At 40.8% G+C, this 24,753-nt stretch overlaps 1 long non-coding RNA gene across 4 annotated transcripts; it reads left to right on the forward strand.

Moving 5' to 3' along the window:
* The first annotated feature begins 522 nt into the window (after positions 1 to 522).
* Positions 523 to 6,080, forward strand: LOC123188032 (uncharacterized). Of its 4 annotated transcripts, XR_006494298.1 has the most exons (8): positions 523 to 1,231; positions 1,551 to 1,638; positions 2,288 to 2,324; positions 2,483 to 2,564; positions 2,828 to 2,906; positions 3,463 to 3,668; positions 3,992 to 4,174; positions 5,200 to 6,080. It is a non-coding gene; the product is annotated as an uncharacterized lncRNA (long non-coding RNA). The 4 variants fall into 4 exon arrangements; XR_006494299.1 differs by having other exon boundaries at positions 2,483 to 2,906; XR_006494297.1 differs by lacking the exon at positions 2,828 to 2,906 and having other exon boundaries at positions 524 to 1,231.
* The last annotated feature ends 18,673 nt before the right edge of the window (positions 6,081 to 24,753 follow it).

Genomic DNA, 24,753 nt, shown 5'->3' on the forward strand with positions numbered 1-24,753 from the left:
GTAGGAGCGCCGCCAACAACAGGGCATGGGAGGAAGAAGAATATGGGGGCAGAAGACGATTTGTTTTTAGAAAGTAATAATGGTTGGAGAAAGAAGAGATAATCTGGCGTGCTCATTTTTCTGTCTATTGCTTCAGATTGATTCAACTGGCCCAAAACTAAATTTCAGTCGACTGCCCCCTAGTCATTCCCTTGTTTTTAGAAAATTAGTACTACATACTCGGTCGATTACTGGTTTCTTCTATACATCCATGAGATACAAACCACAATAGATCATACCGGCGGCCACTCGTATACCTGCACGAATAGATTCCTCGAGTTATCCATCCAAAAAAAAGAGAAACTGTTATAGCTAAATGTACTTGGCTAAGGAATGATTTCCTGATTGTACATGTCATCGAAATATACAAGATCTTCGCCATTGAACATACAAAGGATGAAGGGGGTGCTAGGCAGGCTCGCGCCGTTCACGTGTCGCTATGAATAGTGACGCGAGCATTGCGTCCCGTGCAAGTAGAGAAGCGAGAGAGAAAAAGAAGCGGGCGAGCAGCTGTAGCTAGCGACACCTAACCCGCGTCTCCACCATGACCCCCGCCTCCTCTCCTGCCGCCGCCGCGCCCTCCCCACCCGCACGCGACCCACCCTCCTCTTCGACCTCCCTCCTAGCCGCCGCTGCCTCTCCTTCTCTTCCTCCTCTCTCTCCTGCTCCGCCGTCCTTCCCCCATCCACCCATGCTGCACTCCTATCCTGTATCCCGCTGGATCTGAGGCTTCTCCGACGGAGACGATGACCTATAGGCGAAGGGTGACGACGCAGATGAGATGGAGGTGCAGCAGCATACGGGAGAGGGTCACCAGCCAGCGTCGTTCTGTGCTGGTGAGGTCGGGCTCCACCATTCCTGTCCGTCGTCCTTACGCGTCACCGGCGCTGCAGTTGCGCGGGGTGTGGGGAAAGCAAGAGGGAGGGGATGAGTGGGAGGCGCGAGGACGAAGGCGCTCCGGCGGCGGGGCCCGCCAGCCATGCGGTGCTGGTCGTGGAGTACTCCAGATCCCCTTTCGCTCGCTGCCACCACGGCCTTTCTCGCCATCGACCTCCCAGGCGATTCTCTCCCCAAATTGTGCCTACATGGCCAGATTTATTCAAGCCCCAGGTGAAGACACCTCCCTCACTGTCCAAGCGTGCTTCTCTACATGGGCGGCGTCACCACGACCAGTTTGCCGATTCAAGCCAAGGTGAAAATATTGTCCTCTCTTTATTTCTCAGTTGTGTGAGATCTAATTTTGTTCAGAATTTGTGTGGAGCTTGAAGCACATCAACAAGAAATTGAAGATGATTCTTTGTCCATGGGATGTTCCAAAAACAGAAAACAACACAAAGAATTATTCACTATGAATTGTACCATATTCAGATATTTTGTTTGCTTGCTCAGAAATCTCAATCAGACTTTTGCTTTCATTCTATTACATGTAAATGAATTACTTGAGGAATGTGAGATCTCTTATCAGATTATATCCTTTGGAGCTAACTCATGTTGCTTTATTTTACTTGCAGGGTTGCATTAGATCTTCACGAATCATATCTATTATTTTGAGGAGCACTCAAACAATTGTATTGCAAAACAGTATGCCTTTGTTTGACGGTATGGCATCTTAGTCCTTTTCATTGGTAGCGCTGTATAGGCCGGATTGGGTGTATTGATTGAACTTATCGACTTTGCCTGGTTCCATGTTTTTCATTTCCTTTTGTTGATGAAGATTGATTTTTTACAGTGCAGATCTGGTTTGTAGAATTGCATGCTTGAGTTGAGGCTTGTGATTGGCCTTTGTGATGCGCAAGTAGTTTGTAGGATGTACTTGATTGATCTATGAGATGTGTGGCTTGATGGTGAAGTTTTTTCACATCTGCTTGGTTAACCATGTACTGACTATGTCGAAATGAGCATGTCCACCATGCTGATTGTTCATATATTCTCTGGCTGTGTCAGTGCTTATCTTAGTTACCTGATTTGCTATGATTGCTCTTGCCATTGTTGTGCTCTTGCCGGTGAGTATAGTAGCAGATTTAATAGCAATCCTTTTTATTCTCATATCCATGTCTTTTATGCCACATCGGTTCATCTTTATTTCCTAGATTATCCTGACATGTTTATGTAGGATCAACATTTCTCTCTTGCTAAGCATTTTTTTAAGTAATAACGCAACCTGTAAGTTTGGGAAATTTATACTTGTTCATTGTAACATTAGTATTCCAGTAAGCTCACACCTGATGTCTCCATCTTATAATTGCAGGTGTATTCACCTCATCATACCATCTGTTCTAATCAAGGTACCCATCATTCCCTACACTGCAGATGTAAAACCTTTTTTTTGCGGGGGTTGCTGATATTAAGTTTGTCACTTGGGAAAACATTTCTGATCCTAATAAATATTAAGATTATTGTGCTCGTACTTTTGCTTCTCTTAACTAGGATGGATGTGCTGCAGGCCACAGTCACTGCCCGGAAGGAGATGTCGGGGTTGTCATTGACTGGGAGGAGACAAGGAGCAGGAGACAGCAGGAGAGGCAGTAAGCATCTTGACAATGATAGCCGTCACCCGGCTTATTTGGTTATCCTTCATATGCCTCCTAGGCTGGTTTGTGAGAATCGACATGCATTGCTGTTCCGTTTTACTGATTTATTTGATAAATACGTGACCATATGGGTAACCTATTGTTTGTTTTAGCACTATCGGACAATGCATTCCTATTTAACAGGGAATTGCTTATCTATGATTCAGGCTAGAACAATTGTTTTCTACTAACGATTGAAGTTCCACTGTATTCTTCAGATTTGCGTAGCGCATACTGCTCTTTGAACAAGCAGTTGATGTCTTCACAAAAACTGCTCAAAATCAACTATGTGTTGTGGTACAGATCTTTTATCTCTTTGTTTTGCTCCCTCAAATTGTTGGAAAAATGGCTAGCCTATTTCTTCCTTCAGATGATACATATGAACAGATAATGCTAGGTGGTAGCCTTGCAAGATGCATTTTGATGTTCATATGTACTGTCTGCTTGATGAGAGAAAAAACAATAATATAATAGATAGTAAGTTGCTTTGATATGGCTTGGAAAAGAGGGTTTAGTAAGGGGAAATAGCTGGCTGTTATAGTGTGGCTTTCATGGTTAGTTATTTGTTAGAAAAGCTTAAACCTGTTTGTTCCTTGCCAGTCTTAAAGATCTTCCAATGCTTGTGATCCTTTTCCATAGCTATTACTTATTTGTTAGAAAATATTACAATTTCTTCGTTCTACATGCGGCAATCGATTGTTGGAGGTGGTAATAATGTATAAATTGGCATGAAAAGCACGGATGCAGAACAGATGGAAAATTTGATGATGAACTCGAAAATACATTGCAAGAAATTTTCTTCAGAGATGCTATGAAAAAAAATGAATATATTCTACTGTTTGTGAACATGTAGGAGAATGATATATACATTTATAGAGTATGTCCTGCTCGAGAACGGCGGCAATGGATGCCGGTGCTCCTCTTCATCTTTCCCGACCTGCAAGGATGTAAGCATCCAGTACGGGACTGCACCAGCGCCGGTGGGTGTGTCCGGGGCGCCAGCTCGTCATCGTCCACACCGCGCTGGAGCAGACACGCCTCTGTACAGCTCTCACGCCCGTAGGTTCCACCTCCTTCCTTCCTGCTGCTCCCCTCTTTTGAGTAATGAAGTTGTAACTGGAAATTGGTGTCAGTGCTATGCCTAATGTCGCTATAACATTGGTGAAGATCTTTTGATTAGTCAACCACTGTACCATCTCTTTTGATTGGTGAAGCTCCTCATCCTATTCAGTCTTGCTGTAACCGACAAGTAAAAACATACCTGCTGAATTTTGGTGCCCAGGCACATGTCTTCAGATATATTATCGACAACTGAAGATGACACCAGTCACATTTTTCATTGCACAAGATGACTTTGTCATGTGTCAATGTCATGCTTCCAGGAAAAGTTCAAGCTCATACGACGATGCTGTTGTTTTTGACCTCCAAGGACGCGTGCCGGCATTCGGGTACACAAGCAACCAATACAACCACGACATGGACCAGTCGGCCTTCTCTGACGAGCTTCCGCCCTGCACCAACAGCAGCACCGTGCTGGCTGCTGCAGCATTGAGTTAACAGCAGTGGTAAGACGGCGACCATCCCTTCCTTCCTTGCTTGTTTGCAACGATTTAATTTTCACCTAGCTTGCTAGACTGGTTTGGTTTGGGGGTGCTCTAATCTGATCCCTTGGAGGTGGATTCACTTCACATGGATGGAAACGGATGCCCTTTATTTTGTTTATTCTGTAACAAATTCCAATCAGAAGAATGTTGTGTCAGTTCACTTGTACACATGTATAAAATAGAGGGGGTAATTCGGTTCAGAGCGAGACACATGGATAGTTCAACCCTGTTTTTTTGTTGCTTCTGACAACAAATTCATCAAGCAAGCCAGGCATACAATGCTACGACTCACTTTTGCTGCTACGTTCACTTGCAACCAGAACACCAGGCCTAGGCTACAACAAACCAGAACACCAGGCCTAGGTCACGATTCAGCTGAACAGTAGCCTTTTCTTCTGTGTTTAGAGAAGAAAGAAGCCGGTACCTACAGATGGCAGCAGTTACTCAGTTGAATCCCAACCTCTGAGTGCATAGAATCTACATTGATGTAGTTAGCCATGGAATATAGGTCACTGTATGGCACCAACAGCATGTGAACCTGCTGCTTGGCGTCTCTAGGGATCTCCCCCTGGTGGCGCCCTGGGGAGGCGTCGCGAGGGCATTGGAAACTGCTTATATTATTGAACCTAATTATGTATAAAATCCCCATGTTTCTCTTGCTTGCTACTCAAAGCAAGAGCTGGTTGTCCTAAAAAACTTGTGATATGACACCGAGGTACTTTTCCCTGTATGCCAGTGGTGCTATCTGCAACCCATTTGCTGCTACTCCTAGCTTACTTTAAATTTGACTTCCAGTAGGCTTTAATATACACATAACTTTCCATTATATTGTGTTTTTGTGCCATGGGCGATGTTGGCTATCCTCTGTGTGTGAACATTTAGCTTACTTTTGCAACTAACTATGATTTTACATTTAGCTTGCAATAATATAATAGCTGATCCATTTCATTCTGAAGTTAATCTGCTACGTCGCCTCAAATTTGCAGCAACGCTATTGTTGCTTTGGAAATGCTATTGGATCTTATAAAGATTTTTGGACCTATTATTCATTCGACATTGTCAGCTAGCTCACTCGTTGGAGTAGATCTTTACGCCGGAAAGAGGTATGCTCCCCAAATTTACTCGAAGAAGGGAGCTGGGTGTTGCTAAGACAGATGTTGTCAAAACTTGTGTTGCTACAAGTCTACCAAGGAACTCAGTGCGAGGTGGCAAGTTGGACACAAACTTATGTTTTGCCGAAACGGTTGCCCTGAAACGAACCGCATAATTACTGCAGTCATCAGTAGCATATTTACTCTAGCTGGAACCTAATTCTCATATCCCATTAAGCTCATGTGCATAAATCAACTAGGTTGAAGAGTGCTATCAATTTCCTCAAGAAGACCAGTTGAGATATTATATGCATGATGTGGATTGTTGAGTTTGCTTGGTTATTGGAATGCCATGCCTGTGCAGATCAGCGGGGGCTGAGTCCAGGGTGAGACCTTCAAGATGGATTTGTTGTTACCGTTATTTTAGTTTGCGGGTAGAGGATATGATTCCAGCAAGACCGAGACAACGACGATGAAAGGTGAGATTTATGTTAAGGAATATTAGCAGATGTTCACAGGATCACTGGAAGCATATAAAGGTATCCACAAGGATAGTTGCTTTCTTATCGACTCAGAATTAAAGTATAGTTATAGACAGTCAAGAGTAGTTGTCTTTTTATTTATTCGAAAACACAGTGTACCTTTTGTGATCGTAGCTGTATGCAATGATCCATCATGTATTTTTTTTTCTAAACCACAACCCCTAATTGTTTGATGTCATGAAATGTCTATGTTTTTTGTTTACATTTTTAAGTTAGCTTCCATACTACAGTAAACTGATCTCTTGCCTTTCTTATAACACTGCATATCAACTTCATACCTAAATATCTATTTCCTTATGACTCAGTCGGTATCTAAATATTCTAACGTGTATGCTCTAAATGCTTGGCTTGCCCTCGCCCTTTGCGCCATTGGCACAACGGGTCATCTAGTAATGTTAAAGGACTCCAAAGTTATGACAAATCATACCACCAAAAGCAACAAAAAAGTAACACAAGTCCATCATGTCTATATGAGCAAATTTGCAAGCGCATAAGCTAAAATCTGCGAAGATTGGACCACCAAACCTGCGAAGACCCAAATTCTCTGGCTATGTGCCACCACCCCATAAGACACCACCATAACAGGAGAAGAACCATAGTACTTTTATTATCAACAGTGTCCCACCCTCTGACCCCGCATTGTGGATGAAAACCAAAAAAATGATGCTTAATCTAACTTATGAATGCAGCTATGAAGATCCAAGGTCCCCTCATCACACAACACGACGACCGGAGGCAAGGGGAACCTACAAAGTCTGACCCTCAAACCCTAGCTTCTTTTCGTGCTTTATGCTGCTTGTGTTTGATTAGCAGTGGGGTCTTCTTATCAAGTCTTTACATAATTTTACAGTATAAAGATTTGTACCAAATGGAAGATGTAACAAAATATCGTTGTAATTCTTAGTTACTGGAGTTACTTTATGGTTTGTACTGCCTCCGTCCCGTAATATAAGAGCGCTTTTGACACTACACTTATGGAACGAAGGGAGTAGTGATGTGGAGCATCCCAAGGTCATCCCCATGGACCCACCTACATCTCCTATGACACCACTTGGACCAATGACAAGAGCCCGAGCGAAGGCTATCAAAGATAAGGTGAACTCACTCCTCTCCGAACTACCACTTTTCGTGCATGAGAATTGGCTACTACCTCAAGCGGAAACCCTATGTGTGATCAGGTGCTTGGAGGAAGGCCACGGACCGACTACATTCAACGGACAAGACAGTGAGGATGCCAAGTCCACGGGACAACAAGAAGAACTACTCAAAGTTCCCAGGCTCCGGACGACCGACGAACCCCGGACGTCCGACGACCTCCAAGCTCCGAACATCCGGCCCTCTCTGGACGACCGACACTTCCACACCCGAGCCAAAACTACGGACTTCCGAAGCGCTACGTGCTACGTCTTGAGCTTGCGTTGGTTTTCCCCGAAGAGGAAGGGATGATGCAGCAAAGTAGCGTAAGTATTTCCCTCAGTTTTTGAGAACCAAGGTATCAATCCAGTAGGAGGCCACGCTCAAGTCCCTTGTACCTGCACAAAACGATAGCTACTCGCAACCAACGCGATTAGGGGCTGTCAATCCCTTCACGGTCACTTACGAGAGTGAGATCTAATAAGATATAATATTTTTGGTATTTTTGGTATAAAGATGCAAAGTAAAAAGTAAAGGCAAAGTAAAAAGCAAAACAAGATTAAAGTGATGGAGATTGATATGATGAGAATAGACCCGGGGGCCATAGGTTTCACTAGTGGCTTCTCTCAAGAGCATAAGTATTCTACGATGGGTGAACAAATTACTGTTGAGCAATTGATAGAATTGAGCATAGTTATGAGAATATCTAGGCATGATCATGTATATAGGCATCACGTCCGTGACAAGTAGACCGAAACGATTCTGCATCTACTACTATTACTCCACTCATCGACCGCTATCCAGCATGCATCTAGAGTATTAAGTTAAAAACAGAGCAACGCCTTAAGCAAGATGACATGATGTAGACAGATAAATTCATGCAATATGAAATAAACCCCATCTTGTTATCCTCGATGGCAATGATGCAATACGTGCCTTGCTGCCCCTTCTGTCACTAGGAAAGGACACCGCAAGATCGAACCCAAAGCTAAGCACTTCTCCCATGGCAAGAACTACCAATCTAGTTGGCCAAACCAAACGGATAATTCGAAGAGACTTGCAAAGATAACCAATCATACATAAAAGAATTCAGAGAAGATTCAAATATTATTCATAGATAGACTTGATCATAAACCCACAATTCATCGGTCTCAACAAACACACCGCAAAAAGAAGATTACATCGAATAGATCTCCATGAGAGAGGGGGAGAACTTTGTATTGAGATCCAAAAAGAGAGGAGAAGCCATATAGCTACTAACTATGGACCCGAAGGTCTGAGGTAAACTACTCACACTTCATTGGAGAGGCTATGATGATGTAGAAGCCCTCCGTGATGACGGCCCTCTTCCGGCGTAGCTCCGGAACAGGCCCCAAGATGGGATCTCATGGATATAGAAAGTTGCGGCGGTGGAGTTAGGTTTTTGGCTCCGTCTCTGATCGTTTGGGGGTACGTAGGTATATATAGGAGGAAGGAATACGTCGGTGCAACATCGAGGGGCCCACGAGGCAGGGGCGCGCCCTAGGGGGGCGCCCCCACCCTTGTGACCGCCTCTCTGACTACTTGGAGTAGGGTCCAAGTCTCTTGGATCACGTTCGGTGAGAAAATCACGTTCCCGAAGGTTTTATTCCGTTTGGACTCCGTTTGATATTCCGTTTCTTTGAAACACTGAAATAGGCAAAAAAACAGCAATTCTGGGCTGGGCCTCCGGTTAATAGGTTAGTCCAAAAAATAATATAAAACTGGAAAATAAAGCCCAATATAGTCCAAAACAGTAGATAATATAGCATGGAGCAATAAAAAATTATAGATACGTTGGAGACGTATCAAGCATCCCCAAGCTTAATTCCTGCCCATCCTCGAGTAGGTAAATGATAAAAAGAGAATTTTTGATGCGGAGTGCTACTTGGCATAATTTCAATGCAAATCTTCTTAATTGTGATATGAATATTTAGATTCGAAAGATTCAAGACAAAAGTTTATATTAACATAAAAATAATAATACTTCAAGCATACTAACAAAGCAATTATGTCTTCTCAAAATAACATGGCCAAAGAAAGTTATCCCTACAAAATCATATAGTTTGGCTATGCTCTATCTTCACCACACAAAGTATTTAAATCATGCACAACCCCGATGACAAGCCAAGCAATTGTTTCATACTCTAACTTTTTCAAAACTTTTTCAATCTTCACGCAATACATGAGCGTGAGCCATGGATATAGCACTATAGGTGGAATAGAATGGTGGTTGTGGAGAAGACAAAAAGGAGGGAAGATAGTCTCACATCAACTAGGCGTATCAACGGGCTATGGAGATGCCCATCAATAGATATCAATGTGAATGAGTAGGGATTGCCATGCAAGGAATGCATTAGAGCTATAAGTATATGAAAGCTGAAAAAGAAACTAAGTGGGTGTGCATCCAACTTGCTTGCTCATGAAGACCTAGGGCAATTTGAGGAAGCCCATCATTGGAATATACAAGCCAAGTCTATAATGTAAAATTCACACTGGTATATGAAAGTGATAACATGAGAGACTCTCTACTATGAAGATCATGGTGCTACTTTGAAGCACAAGTGTGGTAAAAGGATAGTAGCATTGCCCCTTTTTATTTATTTTCTCTTTTTTGGGCCTTTTTTTCTTTGGCCTTTCTCTCTTTTTTGGGGGACAATGCTCTATTAAATGATGATCATCACACTTTTATTTATTTACAACTCGATTCTAAAACAAAGTATGACTCTATATGGATGCCTCCGGCGGTGTACCGGGATATGCAATGAATCAAGAGTGACAAGTATGAAAAAAATTATGAACGGTGGCTTTGCCACAAATACTATGTCAACTACACGATCATGAGAAGTAATATGACAATGATGAATGTGTCATGATGAACTAGATGGTGGAAAGTTGCATGGCAATATATCTCGGAATGGCTATGGAAATGCCATAATAGGTAGGTATGGTGGCTGTTTTGAGGAAGGTATATGGTAGGTGTATGATACTGGCGAAAGGTGCGCGGTATTAGAGAGGCTAGCAAAGGTGGAAGGGTGAGACTGCGTATAATCCATGGACTCAACATTAGTCATAAAGAACTCATATACTTATTGCAAAAATCTAGAAGTTATCAAATCAAAGTATTACGCGCATGCTCCTAGGGGGATAGATTGGTAGGAAAAGACCATCGCTTGTCCCCGACCGCCACTCATAAGGAAGACAATCAATAAATAAATCATGCTCCGACTTCATCACATAATGGTTCACCATACGTGCATGCTACGTGAATCACAAACTTTAACACAAGTATTCTTTAAATTCACAACTACTCAACTAGCATGACTCTAATATTATTACCTTCATATCTCAAAACAATTATCATGCTTCAATCTTTTCTTAGTATTCAACACACTCAAAAGAAAGTTTCATAAATCTTGAATACCAAGCATATTATTATTAAGCAAATTACCATGCTATTAAGAGACACTCAAAATAATTTAAGTGAAGCATGAGAGATCAATAGTTTCTTTAAAACAAATCCACCACCGTGCTCTAAAAGATCTAAGTGAAGCACATAGAGCAAAATTATAATGCTCAAAAGATATAAGTGAAGCACATAGAGCAAAACTACTTAGCTCAAAAGATATAAGTGAAGCACATAGAGCAAAACTACTTAGCTCAAAAGATATAAGTGAAGCACATAGAGTATTCTATCAAATTTTAATTCATGTATGGCTCTCTGAAAAGGTGTGTACAGCAAGAATGATTGTGGCATACTAAGACACAAAGACACAAATAATACAAGATGCTCCAAGCAAAACACATATCATGTTGGTGAATAAAAATATAGCTCCAAGTAAATTACCGATGGAAGTGGACGAAAAGAGGGGATGCCTTCCGTGGCATCCCCAAGATTTGACTTCTTGGTGTCCTTGGATTATCTTGGGGGTAACATGGGCATCCCCAAGCTTAGGCTCTTGCCACTCCTTGTTCCATAATCCATCAAAAGAATTCACCCAAAACTTGAAAACTTCACAACACAAAACTTAAAGTAGAAAACTCGTGAGCTCCGTTAGCGAAAGAAAACAAAAGACCACTTCAAGGTACTGTAATGAACTCATTCTTTATTTATATTGATGTTAAACCTACTGTATTCCAACTTCTCTATGGATTATAAACTATTTTACTAACCATAGATTCATCAAAATAAGCAAACAACACACGAAAAACAGAATCTGTCAAAAACATAACAGTCTGTAGTAATCTGTAGCTAGCGCAAGATCTGGAACCCCAAAAATTCTAAAATAAATTGATGGACGTGAGGAATTTATCTATTAATCATCTGCAAAAATAATTAACTAAATAGAACTCTTCAAATAAAAATGACAGAAGTTCTCGTGAGCGCTAAAGTTTCTGTTTTTATAGCAAGTTCAACAAGACTCTCCCCAAGTCTTCCCAATGGTTCTACTTGGCACAAACACTAATTAAACACAAAAAAACACAACCAAAACAGAGGCTAAATAAATTATTTATTACTAAACAGGATCAAAAAAATCAAGGAATAAAAATAAAATTGGATTGCCTCCCAACAAGCGCTATCGTTTAACGCCCCTAGCTAGGCATAAAAGCGAGGATAGATCTAGGTATTGCCATCTTTGGTAGGCAATCCATAAGTGGATCTCATGATAGTTTCATATGGTAATTTTATTTTCTTTCTTGTAAAGTGTTCCATGCCCTTTTTTAATGGAAATTGAAATCTAATATTCCCTTCCTTCATATCAATAATCGCACCAACCGTTCTAAGGAAAGGTCTACCAAGAATAATAGGGCAAGAAGGATTGCAATCTATATCAAGAACAATGAAATCTACGGGCACATAATTCCTATTTGCAACAATAAGAACATCATTAATCCTTCCCATAGGTTTCTTAATAGTAGAATCCGCGAGATGCAAGTTTAGAGAGCAATCATCAAAATTACGGAAATCTAGCAAATCACACAAAGTCTTGGGAAATAGTAGAGACACTAGCACCCAAATCACACAAAGCATAAAACTCATGATCTTTAATTTTAATTTTAATAGTTGGTTCCCACTCATCATAGAGTTTTCTAGGGATAGAAACTTTCAACTCAAGTTTTTCTTCATAAGATTGCATCAAGGCATCAACTATATGTTCGGTGAAGGCTTTATGTTGACTATAAGCATATGGAGAATTTAGCACGGATTGCAACAAGGAAATACAATCAATTAAAGAGCAACTTTCATAATTAAATTCCTTGAAGTCCAATATAGTGGGTTTAGCAACATCTAGATTTTTATTTCTTTCAATCCCACTTTCATCAATTTCGTCATAAAGATCTAAATACTCCGAATTTTTAGAACGCCTTCTAGGTAAAGGAAGATCATATTCAGTTTCATCAAGATTCATATTGAAAAACAAAGATTTAATAGGAGACACATCAATAACTTTTAGATCTTCATCTTGATTTTCATAGGAATTGGAAGAACACACTTTAATAAAGGCATCTTTGGAAGCACGCATCCTAGTGGTTCATTCCTTGCACTCATCAATGGAAATTCTCATGGCTTTGAGAGACTCATTGATATCATGCTTAGGAGGAATAGATCTAATCTTTAAAGAATCAATCTCAAGAGAAATTCTATCAACGTTCCTATCCAAATCATCAAATTTAAGCAATTTCTCTTCAAGCAAAGCATTAAAATTCTTTTGAGAATTCATAAACTCTTTAACACTATTCTCAAATTCAGAGGGCATCTTATTATAATTTCCATAAGAGTTGTTGTAACTATTCCCATAATTATTAAAAGGATTACTAGGATATGGCCTAGGATTAAAATTCCCTCTATAAGCGTTGTTACCAAAATTATTCCTACCAACAAAATTCACATCCATAGATTCATTGTTATTCTCAATCAAAGTATACAAAGGCATATCATTAGGATCAGAAGAAACACTCTTAGTAGCAAATAATTTCATAAGTTCATCCATCTTTCCACTCAAAACATTGATTTCTTCTATCGCATGCACTTTTTTTATTAGAAGATCTTTCAGTATGCCATTGAGAATAATTAACCATAATATTATCTAGGAGTTTAGTAGAATCTCCTAAAGTGATTTCCATAAAAGTGCCTCCCGCGGCCGAATCTAAAAGGTTTCTAGAAGCAAAATACACTCCGGCATAAAAAATTTGTACAATCATCCACAAATTCAAACCATGAGTAGGGCAATTACGTATCATTAATTTCATTCTCTCCCAAGCTTGTGTAACATGTTCATGATCAAGTTGCTTAAAGTTCATAATATCATTTCTAAGAGAGATGATCTTAGCGGGAGGGAAATACTTAGAGATAAAAGCATCTTTGCACTTGTTCCAAGAATCAATACTATTTTTAGGCAAAGACGAAAACCAAGCTTTAGCACAATCTCTAAGCCAAAAAGGAAATAGCTTCAATTTAATGACATTATTATCGACATCTTTTTTTCTTTTGCATATCACATAAATCAACGAAGCTATTCAGATGAGTAGCGACATCTTCACTAGGAAGGCCGGCGAATTGATCTTTCATAACAAGATTCAACAAAGCAGTATTAATTTCACAAGATTCAGCATTGGCAAGAGGAGCAATCGGAGTGCTAAGGAAATCATTATTATTGGTATTGGTGAAGTCACACAATTTGGTAGTATCTTGAGCCATCGCGACAAACAAGCAAACTAGCACACGAGCAGACAAGAGCAAACGGGCAAAAGAGGCAAATAGAGAGGGAGGATAGAGAGAGAGGGCGAATAAAACGGCAAGGGTGGAGTGGGGGAGAGGAAAACGAGAGGCAAATGGCAAATAATGTAATGCGAGAGATAGGGATTGTGATGGGTACTTGGTATGTTGACTTTTTGCGTAGACTCCCCGGCAACGACGCCAGAAATCCTTCTTGCTACGTCTTGAGCTTGCGTTGGTTTTCCCCGAAGAGGAAGGGATGATGCAGCAAAGTAGCGTAAGTATTTCCCTTAGTTTTTGAGAACCAAGGTATCAATCCAGTAGGAGGCCACGCTCAAGTCCCTCGTACCTGCACAAAACGATAGCTACTCGCAACCAACGCGATTAGGGGTGGTCAATCCCTTCACGGTCACTTATGAGAGTGAGATCTGATAGATATAATATTGTTGGTATTTTTGGTATAAAGATGCAAAGTAAAAAGTAAAGGCAAAGTAAAAAAGCAAAACAAGATTAAAGTGATGGGGATTGATATGATGAGAATAGACCCGGGGGCCATAGGTTACACTAGTGGCTTCTCTCAAGAGCATAAGTATTCTACGGTGGGTGAACAAATTACTGTTGAGCAATTGACAGAATTGAGCATAGTTATGAGAATATCTAGGCATGATCATGTATATAGGCATCACGTCCGTGACAAGTAGACCAAAACGATTCTGCATCTACTACCATTACTCCACTCATCGACCGCTATCCAGCATGCATCTAGAGTATTAAGTTAAAAATAGAGTAACACCTTAAGCAAGATGACATGATGTAGAGAGATAAATTCATGCAATATGAAATAAACCCCATCTTGTTATCCTCGATGGCAATGATGCAATACGTGCCTTGCTGCCCCTTCTGTCACTGGGAAAGGACACCGCAAGATCGAACCCAAAGCTAAGCACTTCTCTCATGGAAAGAACTACCAATCTAGTTGGCCAAACCAAACGGATAATTCTAAGAGACTTGCAAAGATAACCAATCATACATAAAAGAATTCAGAGAAGATTCAAATATTATTCATAGATAGACTTGATCATAAACCCACAATTCATCGATCTCAACAAACACACTGCAAAAAGAAGATTACATTGAATAGATCTCCACGAGAGAGGGGGAGAACTTTGTATTGAGATCCAAAAAGAGAGAAGAAGCCATCTAGCTACTAACTATGGACCTGAAGGTCTGAGGTAAACTACTCACACTTCATCGGAGAGGCTATGATGATGTAGAAGCCCTCCGTGATGACGGCCCTCTTTCGGCGAAGCTCCGGAACAGGCCCCAAGATGGGATCTCATGGATACAGAAAGTTGCGGCGGTGGAATTAGGTTTTTGGCTCTGTCTCTGATCATTTGGGGGTACATAGGTATATATAGGAGGAAGGAGTACGTCGGTGGAGCATTGAGGGGCCCACGAGGCAGGGGGGCGTGCCCTAGGGGGGCTCCCCCACCCTCGTGACCGCCTCTCTGACTCCTTGGAGTAGGGTCCAAGTCTCCTGGATCACGTTCGGTGAGAAAATCACGTGCCCGAAGGTTTTATTCCGTTTAGACTCCGTTTGATATTCCGTTTCTTCAAAACACTAAAATAGGCAAAAAAAACAGCAATTCTGGGCTGGGCCTCCGGTTAATAGGTTAGTCCCAAAAATAATATAAAAGTGGAAAATAAAGCCCAATATAGTCCAAAACAGTAGATAATATAGCATGGAGCAATCAAAAATTATAGATACGTTGGAGACGTATCACTACGGCCGACCGACGACCTCCAGGCTCCAGATGTCCGAACCCGACCGGATGTCCGACCGAAGTCCACCCGAGCCGAATCTACGGATGTCCGACAAGCACCGGACGTCCGGACCCTTGCGAGCCTCCGGACGACCGGTGACTCCCGAATGTCCGACGCCTGTGTGCTGATATGTGTTGCGCCGCCGCCCATGTACACCCACTTCGTCCCCTTTTGCACTAAGACTATAAATAGACCTCCTATTCATCCTAGCTAGGGTTAGCAAATGTTAAGCTTATATTTCGTGTGAGAGCTTTGCTCATCCACTTGGTTACCTTCTCCTCGGAGATAGCGCCTCCTCGGAGAAGATCCCCCAAGCAGATTCAAGACCCCTTTACGGGAAGAACCTCAAGACCTCCTCACGGAGAAGACCGGCTACCCTTGTATCGTCCTTAGTTGTCCGTGGATCATGTGTTCCCCTATGTACTCGAGGATCTAGCACATGTGTGACTATTTCTTGTTGGTTTAGTGTTTCTCTCATGTTTCCCCCGTGTTTTCCCTCGTTTCCCTCCCCGTGTTCTTCGTGTTCTTCGCGGGATCCGCTCCATTCATGAAAGATCGACCGATTAGGTTTCCACCCTACATCATCTTGGTATCTAGAGTCATGTTGATCACGATTTCGGAGCCTCCCTGTTGTGTTGCTAGCCTAGTTTTTGTTGATTTTGTCCCTAATTCGAAAATTCCCCACAAAAATAGCCTCAATTTTTTTTTTGTGATTTGTTGGTGTGTTGAAATTTTGTTGGGTTTGATCCGTGGATTTGCTTTGCCTTGAGTGGATCTACCTTTTCCCCCTTGTCTCCACCCTTTCCATCCACGAAATCGCCCGGATTCGACGAATTTCGACCTCTCCACCTCGCCCACGTGAAGTTCATCCCGTGCTCGAAAATCGCCCAGGCACAGGACGTTCGACCCCAACCGGACGTCCGACGACCGGACGACCAGCCCCGCCCAGACATCCGATGATCACTGACGAAACTGAATTTTTTTCAGTTTAGTCACCACCTCCGCCCCACATTTCCGCATACGCACTCCTACCACCTATACACCATCACCACTTCCGCATACCGCTGCTACCACTTGAGCATGCGTTGGTTTTCCCTTGAAGAGGAAAGGGTGATGCAGCAAAGCAGCGTAAGTATTTCCCTCAGTTTTTGAGAACCAAGGTATCAATCCAGTAGGAGACCACGCGTGAGTCACCTCGTACCTACACAAACAAATAAGAACCCCGCAACCAATGCGATAAAGGGGTTGTCAATCCCTTCACGGCCACTTGCAAGAGTGAGATCTGATAGAGATAATAATAATAAGATAAATATTTTTGGTATTTTTATAATATAGATTGAAAGTAAAGATTGCAAAATAAAATAGATTGGAAACTTGTATGATGGAGAATAGACCTGGGGGCCATAGGTTTCACTAGTGGCTTCTCTCAAGATAGCATAAGTATTACGGTGGGTGAACAAATTACTGTCGAGCAATTGATATAATTGAGCATAGTTATGAGAATATCTAGGTATGATCATTTATATAGGCATCACGTCCGTGACAAGTAGACCGACTCCTGCCTGCATCTACTACTATTACTCCACACATCGACCGCTATCTAGCATGCATCTAGAGTATTAAGTTCATAAGAACAGAGTAACGCTTTAAGAAAGATGACATGATGTAGAGGGATAAACTCATGCAATATGATATAAACCTCATCTTTTTATCCTCGATGGCAACAATACAATATGTGTCATTTCCCTTTCTATCACTGGGATCGAGCACCGTTAGATTGAACCCAAAGCTAAGCACTTCTCCCATTGCAAGAAAGATCAATCTAGTAGGCCAAACCAAACTCATAATTCCAAGAGACTTGCAAAGATAACCAATCATACATAAAAGAATTCAGAGAATATTCAAATATTGTTCATAGATAATCTTGATCATAAACCCACAATTCATCGAATCTCGACAAACACACCGCAAAAAGAGTTTCATTGAATAGATCTTCAAGAGAATCGAGGAGAACTTTGTATTGAGATCCAAAGAGAGAGAAGAAGCCATCTAGCTAATAACTATGGACCCGAAGGTCTGAGGTAAACTACTCACACATCATCGGAGGGGCCATGGAGTTGATGTAGAGGCCCTCCGTGATCAATGCCCCCTCCGACGGAGCTCCGGAAAAGGCCCCAAGATGAGATCTATTGGGTACAGAAGGTTGCGGCGGTGGAAATAGGGTTTCGTGGTGCTCCTGGATGTTTTCGGGGTATGTGAACATATATAGGAGGAAAAAGTAGGTCGGTTGAGCCATGAGGGGGAGGGCGCGCCCAGGGGGGTAGGCGCGCCCCCTGCCTCGTGGCCACCTTGTTGGTTGCTTGACATCCACTCCAAGTCATATGGATCATGTTTGTTCCAAAAATCATGCTCCCGAAGGTTTCATTCCGTTTAGACTCCCTTTGTTATTCCTTTTCTACAAAACACTAAAATAGGCAAAAAAAAACAACAATTTGCACTGGGCCTTGGGTTAATAGGTTAGTCCCAAAAATAATATAAATGTGTAAAATAAAGCCCATTAACATCCAAAACAGATATTATAATAGCATGTAACAATCAAAGATTATAGATACATTGGAGACGTATCAGCATCCCCAAACTTAATTCCTGCTCGTCCTCGAGTAGGTAAATGATAAAAATAGAATTTTTGATGTGAAATGCTTTCTAGAATATTCTTCAATGTATTTTTCTCTATTGTGGCATGAATGTTCATATCCGAAAGATTCAATATAAAAGTTTATTGTTGACATAAAAATAGTAATACTCCAAGTATGTTAATCAAGCAATTATGTCTTATCAAAATACCATAGCCAAAGAAAACTTACCCCTACAAAGTCATATAGTTTGGCCATGCTTCATTTTCGTCACACAAAATGCTCTCATCATGCACAACCCCGATGACAAGCCAAGCAATTGTTTCATACTTAGCCTTTTCAAACTCTGTCAACTTTTACACAATATATGAGCGCGAGCCATGGACATAGCACTATGGGTGGAATAGAATATGATGATTGAGGTTGTGTGAGAAGACAAAAAGGAAGAAAGTCTCACATTGACGCGGCTAATCAATGGGCTATGGAGATGCCCACCGATTGATGTCAATGCAAGGAGTAGGGATTTCCATGCAACGGATGCACTAGAGCTATAAATATATGAAATCTCATCAAAGAAACTAAGTGGGTGTGCATCCAACTCGCTTGCTCACGAAGACCTAGGGCATTTGAGGAAGCCCATCATTGGAATATACAAGCCAAGTTCTATAATGAAAAATTCCCACTAGTATATGGAAGTGACAAAATAAGAGACTCTCTATCATGAAGATCATGGTGCTACTTTGAAGCACAAGTGTGGAAAAAGGATAGTAACATTGTCCCTTCTTTCTTTTTCTCTCATTCTCTTTTTTTATTTGGGCCTTCTTTTTTTATTTTGGCCTCTTTTTTTCGTCCGGAGTCTCATCCCGACTTGTGGGGGAATCATAGTCTCCATCATCCTTTCCTCATATGGGACAGTGCTCTAATGATGATGATCACACTTTTATTTTCTTACAACTCAAGAATTACAACTTGATACTTAAAACAAAATATGACTCTATGTGAATGCCTCTGGCGGTGTACCGGGATTGCAATGAATCAAGAGTGACATGTATGAAAAATTAAGCATGATGGCCTTGCCACAAATACAATGTCAACTACATGATCATGCAAAGCAATATGACAATGATGATGCGTGTCATAATAAATGGAACGGTGGAAAGTTGCATGGCAATATATCTCAGAATGGCTATGGAAATGCCATAATAGGTAGATATGGTGGCTGTTTTGAGGAAGATATAAGGAGGCTTATGTGTGATAGAGCGTATCATATCACGGGGTTTGGATGCACGATGAAGTTTGCACCAACTCTCAAGGTGAGAAAGGGCAATGCACGATACCGAAGAGGCTAGCGATGATGGAAGGGTGAGAGTGCGTATAATCCATGGACTCAACATTAGTCATAAAGAACTCACATTCTTATTGCAAAAATCTACAAGTCATCAAAACCAAGCACTACGCGCATGCTCCTAGGGGGATAGATTGGTAGGAAAAGACCATCGCTCGTCCCCGACCGCCACTCATAAGGAAAGCAATCAAAGAACACCCCATGCTTCAAATTTGTCACATAACGTTTACCATACGTGCATGCTACGGGACTTGCCAACTTCAACACAAGTATTCATAAATTTCACAATTACTCAACTAGCACACCTCTAATATTACCACCTTTATATCTCAAAACAATATATCAAGCATCCAACTTCTCTTAGCATTTAAAATTTATAACCAAAGTGAATTACCATGCTGTTCTAAAGGACTCTCAAAATGATATAAGTGAATCATGAGAGATCAATTATTTCTATAAAAAAGAACCACTGACGTGCTCTAAAAGATATAAGCGAAGCACTAGAGCAAAAATTATCCAACTCAAAAGATATAAGTGAAGCACATAGAGTATTCTAATAAATTCCATTTCATGTGTGTCTCTCCCAAAAGGTGTGTACAGCAAGTATGATTGTGGTAAACTAAAAAGAAAAGACTCAAATCATACAATACGCTCCAAGCAAAACCCATATCATGTGGCGAATAAAAATATAGCTCCAAGTAAAGTTACAGATGGACGAAGACGAAAGAGGGGATGCCTTATGGGGCATCCCCAAGCTTAGGCGTTTTGGTGTCCTTAGATTGTCCTTAGATTTTACCTTGGGGTACCTTGGGCATCCCCAAGCTTAGGCTCTTGCCACTCCTTGTTCCATAATCCATCAAATCTTTACCCAAAACTTGAAAACTGCACAACACAAAACTTAAAAGAAAATCTTCGTGAGCTCTGTTAGTAAAAGAAAACAAACCACCACTTCAAGGTAATGTAATGAACTCATTATTTATTTATATTGGTGTTAAACCTACTGTATTCCAACTTTTCTATGGTTCATAAACTCTATTACTAGCCATAGATTCATCAAAATAAGCAAACAACACACGAAAAACAGAATCTATCAAAAACAGAACAGTCTGTAGTAATCTGTAGGTTTCGAGTACTTCTGGAACCCCAAAAATTCTAAAATAAATTTCTGGACGTGAGGAATTTATCTATTAATCATCTGCAAAAATAATTAACTAAATAGAACTCTCCAGTAAAAAATGGCAGCAATTCTCGCGAGCGCTAAAGTTTCTGTTTTTTACAGCAAGATCAAAAAGACTTTCTCCAAGTCTTCCCAACGGTTCTACTTGGCACAAACACTAATTAAACACAAAAAACACAACCAAAACAGAGGCTATATAAATTATTTATTACTAAACAGGAACAAAAAGCAAGGAATAAACATAAAATTGGGTTGCCTCCCAACAAGCGCTATCGTTTAACGCCCCTAGCTAGGCATAAAAACGAGGATAGATCTAGGCATTGCCATCTTTGGTAGGCAATCCATAAGTGGCTCTCATAATAGATTCATATGGTAATTTAATTTTATTTCTAGGGAATTGTTCCATGCCCTTCCTTAACGGAAATTGGAATCTAATATTCCCTACCTTCATATCAATAATTGAACCAATCGTTCTAAGGAAAGGTCTACCAAGAATAATAGGACATGGAGGATTGCAATCTATATCAAGAACAATGAAATCTACGGGCACATAATTCCTATTTGCAACAATAATAACATCATTAATTCTTCCCATAGGTTTCTTAATATTGGAATCCGCAAGGTGCAAGTTTAAAGAACAATCATCAAATTCATGGAAACCTAGCAAATCACACAAAGTTTTTGGGATCGTGGAAACACTAGCACCCAAATCACACAAAGCATAGCATTCATGATCTTTAATTTTAATTTAAGTTGTAGGTTCCCACTCATCATAAAGTTTTCTAGGGATAGAAACTTCCAACTCAAGTTTTTCTTCATAAGATTGCATCAAAGCATCAACGATATGTTTAGTAAAAGCTTTATTTTGACTATAAGCATGAGGAGAATTTAGCACGGATTGCAACAAGGAAATACAATCTATCAAAGAGCAATTATCATAATTAAATTCCTTGAAATCCAAGATAGTGGGTTCCTTGCTATATAAAGTTTTAACTTCTTCAATCCCACTTTTACCAATTTTTACATCAAGATCTAAAAATCCGAATTTTTGGGACGCCTTCTAACTAAAGTTGACTCATCTCCAGTCCCATAATTATCAAGATTCATATTGGAAAACAAGGATTTAATAGTGGACCCATCAATCACTTTTAGATCTTCATCCTTATTATCATAAAAAAAAATTGGTTTAGCGGCCATCTTATTAACTAAGGTGGTCTGCTTATCCAAAATTTTAGCAATTAATTTTTCAAAATGAGCAATCTAAGATTTCAAACCATAAAATTCCTTAGACATGTCATCAAGCTCTTTATTCATGTACTCCATAAAGCCTATTTGTTCCTTGAGCTCGTTTCTAAAGAAATTTTTATGCTCAAATTGTAAAGTCATAAAGCTTCTGACATTGCTTTCAATCTCTTCTAACCTTTTAAGGTGAAGATCACCAAATCTAGGCAGGGCCATAAGGGCAACAAGCAACAAGAGGCAAGCGAAAAAGAGGCAAGCGAAAAAGAGGCGAACGGAAAAGAGAGCGAATAAAACGGCAAGGGTGAAGTGGGGGAGAGGAAAACGAGATGCAAATGGCAAATAATGTAATGCGAAGGATAAGAGTTGTGATGGGTACTTGGTATGTCTTGACTTGGCGTAGATCTCCCCGGCAACGCGCCAGAAATCCTTCTTGCTACCTCTTGAGCATGCGTTGGTTTTCCCTTGAAGAGGAAAGGGTGATGCAGCAAAGCAGCGTAAGTATTTCCCTCAGTTTTTTGAGAACCAATGTATCAATCCAGTAGGAGACCATGCGCCAGTTACCTCATACCTACACAAACAAATAAGAACCTCGCAACCAACGCGATAAAGGGGTTGGCAATCCCTTCACGGCCACTTGCAAGAGTGAGATCTGATAGAGATAATAATAATAAGATAAATATTTTTGGTATTTTTATGATATAGATTGAAATTAAAGATTGCAAAATAAAATAGATTGGAAACTTGTATGATGGAGAATAGACCCGGGGGCCATAGGTTTCACTAGTGGCTTCTCTCAAGATAGCATAAGTATTACGGTGGGTGAACAAATTACTGTCGAGCAATTGATAGAATTGAGCATAGTTATGAGAATATGTAGGTATGATCATGTATATAGGCATCACGTCCGTGACAAGTAGACCGACTCCTGCCTGCATCTACTACTATTACTCCACACATTGACCGCTATCCAGCATGCATCTAGAGTATTAAGTTCATAAGAACAGAGTAACGCTTTAAGAAAGATGACATGATGTAGAGGGATAAACTCATGCAATATGATATAAACCCCATCTTTTTATCCTCGATGGCAACAATACAATACGTGTCGTTTCCCTTTTTTTCACTGGGATCGAGCACCGCAAGATTGAACCCAAAGCTAAGCACTTCTCCCATTGCAAGAAAGATCAATCTACTAGGCCAAACCAAACTGATAATTCGAAGAGACTTGAAAGATAACCAATCGTACATAAAAGAATTCAGAGAAGATTCAAATATTATTCATAGATAATCTTGATCATAAACCCACAATTCATCGGATCTCGACAAATACACCGCAAAAAGAGTTACATCGAATAGATCTTCAAGAGAATCGAGGAGAACTTTGTATTGAGATCCAAAGAGGGAGAAGAAGCCATCTAGCTAATAACTATGGACCCGAAGGTCTGAGGTAAACTACTCACACATCATCGGAGGGGCCATGGAGTTGATGTAGAGGCCCTCCGTGATCAATGCCCCCTCCGGCGAAGCTCCGGAAAAGGCCCCAAGATGGGATCTCTTGGGTACAGAAGGTTGCGGTGGTGGAAATAGGGTTTCTTGGTGCTCCTGGATGTTTTCGGGGTATGTGAACATATATAGGAGGAAGAAGTAGGTCGGTTGAGCCACGAGGGGGGAGGGAGCGCCTAGGGGGTAGGCGCGCCCCCTGCCTCATGGCCACCTCGTTGGTTGCTTGACGTCCACTCCAAGTCCTCTGGATCACGTTTGTTCCAAAAATCATGCTCCCAAAGGTTTCATTCCGTTTAGACTCCCTTTGATATTCCTTTTCTGCGAAACACTGAAATAGGCAAAAAAACAACAATTTGCACTGGGCCTTGGGTTAATAAGTTAGTCCCAAAAATAATATAAAAGTGTAAAATAAAGCCCATTAACATCCAAAACAGATAATATAATAGCATGGAACAATCAAAGATTATAGATACGTTGGAGACGTATCAACCGCCACCATTGCTTACCCGTTCTGTACTCCGACGCGTTTTGTCACTTCGAGCTTTGAGAATTTGAGTTGTGGTTCCGTATCCTTTTGTGTTTCGTCTATTTAGGTACGGTTCAACATCAACATCACCACCGCTCATCTTCGCCACAGACGCGTCATCAACAACGACCACCTTGACTACATCTTGGTATTCGTGCCACCTTTTTGACACCATACCGTAAGCAAGAACGGTAACCTTGTCTTGGTATTGGACATATCACTCTTGCCATTACTTTGATATCCATCATAGCCTTACTTCTTTGCGGTGCTTACCCATCGAGACTAGCCTTTGAGTATTGCCGGCAACGAGACTTGTGCACATTAGTGATCATACTTCCCATAGCATACATACATCATTGTTGCATATTTTGGTATCATCTCTTGTGTCACAAGGTTGTCATCGCATACACAATTGCTATCTTGGTTCGTCAAGCATTGCATGAGAAAAGAGCTCAAACAACAAGGAGCCAAACAAACTTTTAAGCAAAAGGGAAAGATAAGCTATCTTGGATCATATCATAGAAACACCTTGCATAGAGCATACTTGGGATAGAAGTCCTTGCATTTTTGCTTAGTAGGTTGTGCACAAGTCTTTGTATCTGCCTCTTGTACAATCGTGCTATTGCCTCTCTAGTGTTGTGCAACAAGAGAATTTTTGTGGATTCCACATTTTGGCTCATCCTTGCTTGCACGACCCCACTTATCTTTTTGCGTGTGTGTTTCCATGTACCTTATATTGCTTGGTCTACTTGTTGCATTGCGAACTTGCGTATCTTTTCCAACATTA

The sequence above is a fragment of the Triticum aestivum genome, chromosome 2A, assembly GCF_018294505.1.
Source record: "Triticum aestivum cultivar Chinese Spring chromosome 2A, IWGSC CS RefSeq v2.1, whole genome shotgun sequence".
NCBI lineage: Eukaryota > Viridiplantae > Streptophyta > Magnoliopsida > Poales > Poaceae > Triticum > Triticum aestivum.